Source organism: Sapajus apella, unplaced genomic scaffold, assembly GCF_009761245.1.
Source record: "Sapajus apella isolate SASKATOON/1434 unplaced genomic scaffold, GSC_monkey_1.0 scaffold136, whole genome shotgun sequence".
NCBI classification, from domain to species: Eukaryota; Metazoa; Chordata; class Mammalia; order Primates; family Cebidae; genus Sapajus; species Sapajus apella.
Window position 1 is genome coordinate 2,275,320 of NW_022437076.1, and position 8,254 is coordinate 2,283,573.

The 8,254-nt window shown below is 43.3% G+C and overlaps 1 protein-coding gene and 1 pseudogene across 5 annotated transcripts in view; both read left to right on the top strand.

Moving 5' to 3' along the window:
- RPA1 (replication protein A1) overlaps positions 1-8,254 on the top strand; it is a 63,143-nt gene that overhangs the window by 25,527 nt on the left and 29,362 nt on the right. The window lies entirely within an intron of this gene.
- On the top strand, positions 4,723-4,935 carry LOC116540105 (annotated as a pseudogene). Its single transcript, XR_004264304.1, has one exon. The product of XR_004264304.1 is annotated as a 60S ribosomal protein L39 pseudogene (transcript).

Below are 8,254 nucleotides of genomic sequence, written 5' to 3' on the forward strand. Positions count from 1 at the left end.
TTTTTTTTTTTTTTTTTTTTTTTTTTTTTTTTTTTTTTTACAGAGTGTTGCTCTGTTCCCAGGCGCCAGGCTGGAGTGTGGTGGCTCGATCTCGGCTCACTGCAACCTCCACCTCCCAGGTTCAAGCGATTCTCCTGCCTCAGCCTCCGGAGTAGCTGGGACTACAGGCGCGTGCCACCACGCCCAGCTAATGTTTGTATTTTTTAGTAGAAACACGGTTTCACCATGTTGGCCAGGATGGTCTCGATCTCTTGACCTCGTGATCCGCCCACCTCGGCCTCCCACAGTGCTGGGATTACAGGCGTGAGCCACTGCACCTGGCCGTCTCCATGTTTCTAAACAACACAGTTGTCCTGCTCTTTGTTAATTTTTTCAGTTGAGGCATTTGTTCATTAACATCACACTGTGGAAGATTAGAATGTAGCACTCTTTTTTTCTTTCTTAAGAGAGAGTCTCTCTCTGTCGCCCAGGCTGGAGTGCCCTGGCGTGATCTCAGCTCACTGCAGCCTCTGCCTCCTGGACTCAAGCAATCCGCCTGCCTCAGCCTCCTGAGTAGCTGAGATTACAGGCATGCACCACCACACCCTGCTAATTTTTTTTTTTTTTTTTTTTTTTTTTTTTGTAGCGATCAGTCTTGCTGTGTTGCCCAGGCTGGTCTTGAACTCCTGTGCTCAAGCAATCTACCCACCTCAGCCTCCCAACGTGCTGGGATTACAGGTGTGAGCCACCACACCTGGATTAGAATTTAGTTCTGTTTTTTTTTTTTTTTTTTTTTTTTGACAATCAGTAAAAGTATTATAAATCTTAAAGAATGTGGTCCTCTTATATACCTCCTGTTGCTGCTGTCCATGTGGAAGAAGTAGATGTCAATATCAGATTAGATCAAAATTTATTTTTATTTATTTGAGATGGAATCACTCTGTTGCCCAGGCTGGAGTGCAGTGGCATGATCTTAGCTCACTGCAACCTCCGCCTCCCGCATTCAAGTGATTCTCATGCCTCGGCCTCCCCAGTAGCTAGAATTAACAGGCACTCACCATCACACCCAGCTAACTTTTGTATTTTTAGTAGGGATGGGGTTTTACCATGTTAGCCAGGTTGGTCTTGAATCCCTGATCTCAAGTGATCTGCCCACCGTGGCTTCCCAAAGTGCTGGGATTATTGGTATGAGTCACCGTGCCTGGCCTTTTTTTTTTTTTTTTTAAATTTTTTTGCAACAAAGTTTTGCTCTGTTGCCCAGGCTCCCAAAGTGCTAGGGTTTCAGGTATGAGCCACCACACCAGGCCAAAATTTATTTACTTGTTTGGAGACGGGACCTTACTTTGTCATCCAGGCATGGTGGCAGGCATCTGTAATCCCAGCTACTTGGGAGGCTGAGGCAGGAGAACCACTTGAACCGGGAGGAGGAGGTTGCAGTGAACTGAGATCGCACCACTGCACTCCAGCCTGGGCAAAAACAGCAAAACTGTGTCTCAAATAAATAAATAAAAATAAACTTACCAACATAGTTCTTCAATTTGTCTGCAACTAACTTTTACTATTAGTAGGGCTTAAGGGTAAGTGGAATTGAACCCAGTAATTCTTACGCTGGAGATGAATTGCATCCTGGCCGTGTTCTACCTGGAACCGAGTCCTGGCCTTTGCCTAAATGAGATCATGGAAAGCAAAGTAGGAGATCTCAGGCCTGGACCTTTGCAGAGAATTCAGCACAATCCCAGATTGTTAAGAGATAGGGGAAACTATTTTAGAGATCAGTTAATCAGTTTTTAATCATTAAGTAAAAACGTGAATGAGGCAATTTGCAGTAATTTACCCAAGGTCACACTGTGAGTTGCTACAAGAAATGAGAATGAGCATTTATCATTCCTGGCGAGAACACTTTCCTCTGTGCCCAAGCCTTTGAAGATTAACCTTCATACCAATGTTTTTGCCTACTTGAAAATTATTTAAGTACATAGATCGTGTGAGTGAATCTATTGCAGGAATGTTATATATATATATATATAATTAAAAGTTATCTCTATTTCACATTTATATATTTGTCCATTAAAACTTGCATAATTAAAGAAATGTGAAATATAATTGAGATAATCAGACATGTTTTTTTAATAAACATTAATCTTTTATAGATAATGTGGTTAAATGATTTCAAAAAGATAATACAGTTACATGATTTCAAGTCACAGCTACCAAATTGTGTGTTCAGAGAACTTACTCCTACCCTTGCCTCCCCCCACTGCTGCCCTCTAGAGGTAACACATTTTAGTGGGGTTTTTAAAAAAATCCTTCAGGCGTTTATGGAAATATAAGCAAATACAAATAGATGTACTCATTCCGTACTCCACTTTGCCTACATAAAAGGCAGCATACTGTGTACACTATCGTGTCTTCTTAACTGCTTTTATTTATTTATTATTTTAATAGATATGAGACCTCACTGTGTTGCTCAGGCTGGTCTCAAACTGCTGGGTTCAAGCTGTTCTCCCACCAGCCTCCCAAAGTGCTAGGATTATAGGCCTGAGCACTGCACCCAGCCATATCCTGTTTTTAAAACATTTTTTTGGCTGGGTGTGGTGGCTCCCACCTGTAATCCTAACACTTAGGTAGGCCAAGGTGGGCAGATCACTTGAGCTCAGGAGTTTGGGACCAGCCTGGGCAACAGGGTAAAACCCTGTCTCTACCAAAAATACAAAAAATTAGCCAGGCGTGGTGGTGGTGCACACCTGTAGTCCCAGCCACCTGGGAGGCTGAGGTGAGAGGATCACTTGAGCCTGGGAGGCAGAGGTTGCAGTGAGCTAGGGTCGTGCCGCTGTGCTCCAGCCTGGGTCAAAAAGGGGGGGCCCCAACAAAAAAAAAAAAAAAAAAAAAAAAATTTTTTTGGACTACAGTAGAGCTATTTCTGTATACTAATATATGCTTAAAGATCTTCCTTACTTCCTTCCTTCCTCTTCCTTTCCTTTCCTTTTTCCTTTCCCTTCCCCTTCCCCTTCCCCCCCTTCCTTTCCCTTCCCTTTTTCCTTTCCTTCCCTTTCCTTTCCTCTTTTCTTTTGGGGGCGGAGTCTCTGTCACCCAGGCTGAAGTGCAGTGGCAACGATCTTGGCTCACTGCAACCTCTGCCTCTCGGGTTCAAGCAGTTCTCCTGCCTCAGCCTCCCTAGTAGGTGGGATCACAGGTGCCCGCGACATGCCTGGCTAGTTTTTTAATATTTTTAATAGAGATGGGGTTTCACCACATTGGCCAGGCTGGCCTTGAACTACCGACCTCAGTGATCTGCCCGCCTCTGCCTTCCAAAATGCTAGATTACAGATGTGCGCCACCATGCCCCACCAGGATCTTTTTTTAAATGTTGATTCTGTGTTTCTTTTTCTGAAATCGAGTATCCCATTGTGTGGCTGTTGCTTAGCTTATGTAACCAGCCTTTTATTGGTGGACACTGGGTTGTTTTCATACTCTGGCTATGACAACAGCACTCCAGCGAATAACTGTGATAACAGCACTTCAGTGAATAACTCCATAGCTGTTCAGGCATAGGGGCAGAGGGGCTTGCTTGCCGGAAACGAGATTGGTAGGTCACTGGGTAAATGTATCTGTGCCTGGCAGCGTTAGATGGATTCTCCTCCATCAAGTACTACCATTTTGTATTTCCACTAGAAATGCATGAATATTCACTAATTTTTCTGCACACCTATGCCAGTAGCTTGTCCTTTGAATTTGCATTGATTCGATAGATGAAAAGTGTTATCTGCTATAGTTTTACATTTGTATTCTGAGCAAGGCGAGCATCCTTTTAAATGCTTAACGGCCTTTTGATTTTGGTTTTAGTCTCTGAACGAGCTCTATATAGTAATATTGCCCATTTTTCTTTTGGGTTGTTTATCTTTTTCTTCTTAATTTCTAGGAATTCTTTAAAAAGTAGGGTGATTAGTCCTTTGTCCCTGATATAAGCTATAGAATCTTTTTGACTTGCTTATGGTGGTTTGTTTGGTTTGGATGGGTTTTTATTTTTGTTTTGTTTTTGCTGTATGGCAGCTATTTAAATTTTTCATGTAGTTGGGGGGGGGTTGCTTGAGCCCAGGATTGCATAAGCTCATTATTGCAAGGCTTACAGTGAGCTATGATCATGCCACTGCACTCCAACCTGGGCAACAGAGCAATACCCTGTCTCAAGGGAAAGAAAAAGAAAAAGCAAAGAAACATAGGGCTGTGGAAGAAAATTTCGTTTCTTTCAATACCCAGTTTCACTGGCCCTTTCCTTTCTTCAGTGTCTGTTAAAGCTCAGAGGGGTGAGAAGATTACTGTTCAGGGTGACTTACTATTGAATTTCATCGTAACCAGATCAGTGAGCCAGTGTGGAAATAGTTTTCTCATAGTGACTGCTACCTTACAGGGTATTTCACAGCAGTGGTTTCTCTATTGGGAAAGGAAGCACACTCTGTACTAGTGGGTAGAGAACTAAAGTTAAATTTGTATTTTCCCAGCACCTAATCCAGAACGGGTGCCATGCGAGGTGGCCAGTACAATTACTTGACTAAGTCTAGCCCACAGATAGGAGGAATTGCAAAATGTACATTGAAATTGTCTTGGGCCGGGCACGGTGGCTCACACCTGCAATCCTGGCACTTTGGGAAGCCAAGGCGGGTGGATCACCTGAGGTTAGGAGTTCGAGACCAGCCTGGCCAACATGTTGAAACCCCGCCCTTTTTAAAAATACAAAAATTAGCTTCCTCTCTTCCTTTCTTCGCCATCGTGGTGTGTGCATTACTCCGTTTCTCGCCATGTCTTCTCACAAGACTTTCAGGATTAAGCGATTCCTGGCCAAGAAACAAAAGCAAAATCGTCCCATTCCCCAGTGGATTCGGATGAAAACTGGTAATAAAATCAGGTACAATTCCAAAAGGAGACATTGGAGAAGAACCAAACTTGGTGTGTAAGAAATTACACATGTGATGGCACACATATTTATGCTGTCTGTAGGTCACAGCCGTGTTACCAAATCAAGCTGAAAAATGTCACCGCCATCTGGAGAAGTTTGAACAGTTTCCTTTCTGTATCTGTTAGAAGGCATTAGTACAACGCACAGTGCTTCCATTATTCATGTTAAAAAAAAAAAAAAAACAAGGTTTTGGTTGCCTGGGTTCAGTAATAAATATGTGAGACCTTTCACTTCTAAAAAAAAAAAAAAAAAAAAATACAAAAATTAGCCGGGTGTGGTGGCGAGCACCTATAATCCCAGCTACCTGGGAGGCTAAAGTTGCAGTGGGCCGAGATCACGCCACTGCCCTCCAGCCTGGGCAACAGAGTGAGTCTCCATCAAAGAAAGGGAGGGAGGGAGAGAAGGAGAGAGGAAGGAAATTGTCTAATGGTACTCCTACCGTTAGACAATTAAGGTATTTACAGAATTTTCAAAGTGTGAGAAATAAGACTTCAGACGTAATACATGCTTCATACTATATTGAATTGGATGATTTTAAAATCTCCCATATTTGCCAGTATATGTTTGTCTGTGTGTATAAGTTCAGTGTACCTATACTGTGGCTAACAATATTTTACTTTGACTAAAATTTGTTACACAATACTTAGTCATTAGTGTTACCCATTATTGGAATTTCTTTCAGCCTGATTTCTTCCGTTTTCTGTCAGGAGGCAGTAGTAATTATTGGACTACCTCTTCTAAATACTGTTTGTAGTTGTTAAGAAAGTGCTTACTAGGCTGGGCTCGGCAGCTCACACCTCTAATCCCAGCATTTGGGGAGGCTGAGGCAGGCGGATCACCTGAGGTTGAGAGTTCGAGACCAGCCTGACCAACATGGAGAAACCACATCTCTACTAAAAATACAAAATTAGCCGGGCATGGTGGCCTATGCCTGTAATCCCAGCTACTCAGGAGGCTGAGGCAGGAGAAACGATGGAACACAGGAGGAGGTTGTGGTGAGTCAGGATTGCACCATTGCACTTCAGCCCAGCCACAAGAGCAAAACTCCATCTCAAAAAAAAAAAAAAAAGTACTGGTAAAAGTTGAAGTTTTTGTTGCCCTCATCCTCCATTGTGTATTTGGCAAATTTTTCTCTGTGATGGCTCACTTAACCATTATGATGATGAAAATGATAGGTATGAGTGTAAGCAATTTGAGGAGCTGAGAGTCTGCTCTGAGATGTCTTATTTCCCCGCCAGGTCAAAGCCAGCAATACAAAGCTAGTATAGAGCAAAAAGGTCTTTAAGAACCTTGAAGTTGAGCTGTCTTATTCAAATGGTTTGATGTGGAGGTGATACAAAGCAGATTTTTCAGAAGTTAAGTCTCTGCATCACTGCTTTGGAGTGTGATTTAATTTTTAGAAGGGTTTTAGCTGTAGACCGAGTTTTTCAGGTCTCGTGGCCAGTGGCTGTGTTGCAGTGCATTAACGGAAGGGTGGCACTTGCTATTTGGAATGCACCGCGTTCTTGCAGTCCATTTGGCTGAGGGCTGCCTCTTGTCTCCTGAGCCAGATTTGCACAGCTGGTCCAAAGCAGGAGTTAAGGATTGCTCTAGTAAGTGGATTAGTGGCTTTTCCTAATTGACAGATCTCATAACTGGAGTTATGGCCGCCAGGACTGCTTGTTCCCAGTTCCCAGTGACGTGGGCGATGGTGAAGTGCACGAAGTGCATTTTCCAGGTGAGGTCCTGCGTCTCAGCTCTGCGACTGCAGCAAGCTATGTGGCCTCTAACCCAGCGTCCTCATCTGTTCAAGGGTATGATAATCGTGTCTCTCATAGGGCTGGCAGGCACTGGAGTAGTGCAGGTAACCTAGTACCTGAAGCAGGCTGAGCACTCAAAGAAGGGTAGCTGTTACTCACGCGTGTCATAGGGCCTGACTGGAGACTCGCTAAATAAGCTGTGCTTCATTGAATCTAAGAATCCAGTGATGATGAGACTGTACCATTATATTATGTACTACTAAAAAGAAATTGTGGTAAGACATTAATTTTAATTTACGTGTTAAAACGTGAAAAAAATGTACATCTTAGAATAGGTAAACCAAGGTAAGTCACGTTTTTAAGAACTGTGTCAAAATATACCTAACGTGAAATTGACATTTGACTATTTTGAAGCCTACAGTTTGGTGACATGAAGTCTATCAACGTTGCTGTTGTACAGCCATCACCCTCTAGCTCCAGAACCTTCCATCATCCCAAACTGAAATTTCCACTAAACTTCTCCAGCTCCAGAACCTTCTCATCCCAAACTGAAACTCCTGTGCCCATTAAACTCCTTCAACTCCAGAACCTTCTCATCATCCCAAACTGAAACTCCTGTGCCTGTTAAGCTCCTCCAGCTCCAAAACCTTCCATCATCCCAAACTGAAACTCCTGTGCCCATTAAACACCAACTCTCCATTCCCACGGCTGCCAGTCTCTTGTAGCCCCTCTTCTACTTTCTGCCCCTGTCAATCTATCTACCATAGATACCTCTTAAGAGTTAGTTACATTTTTATAGAAATTGAATCTATGTGCCGAGCAAGATCGGATGACCATGTCCTTTTCAACAAGGTACTTGAACAAGCAGACACAATCTGAGGAGAGGATTTTCCAGTTGAGAGATTTTGGAGGTCGTAGAAGAGAGGGAGGAGGTGGGAAGGAGAATACGGGGTTTCTGTAGCTCTGTGGTGCTCGCCTGGGTTTTCCAACCACTTAGCCCCAATACCATTTACTGAGCAGCTCTTCTTTTTCTACTGATTTTAAAAAAAGGTTCACTGCAGCGTTTTAGACTATTCCTTGTCTAAAGATGCATTGCCAGGGAAGAGCAGTTTCCCTTGAAATTCTGTGTGACACTTTGTAAATTCAGAGATAATGGAAAAGCCAAAATGTAAACACAAAAACTTCACTCTCAATAACCTGGCTCTTTTTCTATGTAAATAAGGTCTCTCAATTTTTCTCTCCATAGGATGAACTGAACGGTTCTATTTAACCTTTTTAATTTATGCTAAATTTACTCTAATGGCACGGCCACCTCTCATTTAGTTGTGCCAGTTAAGAGTAGTATTGGCAGGCCGGGCGCGGTGGCTCAAGCCTGTAATCCCAGCACTTTGGGAGGCCGAGGCGGGTGGATCACGAGGTCAAGAGATCGAGACCATCCTGGTCAACACGGTGAAACCCCGTCTCTACTAAAACTACAAAAAATTAGCTGGGCATGGTGGCGCGTGCCTGTAATCCCAGCTACTCAGGAGGCTGAGGCAGGAGAATTGCCTGAACCCAGGAGGCGGAGGTTGCGGTGAGCCGA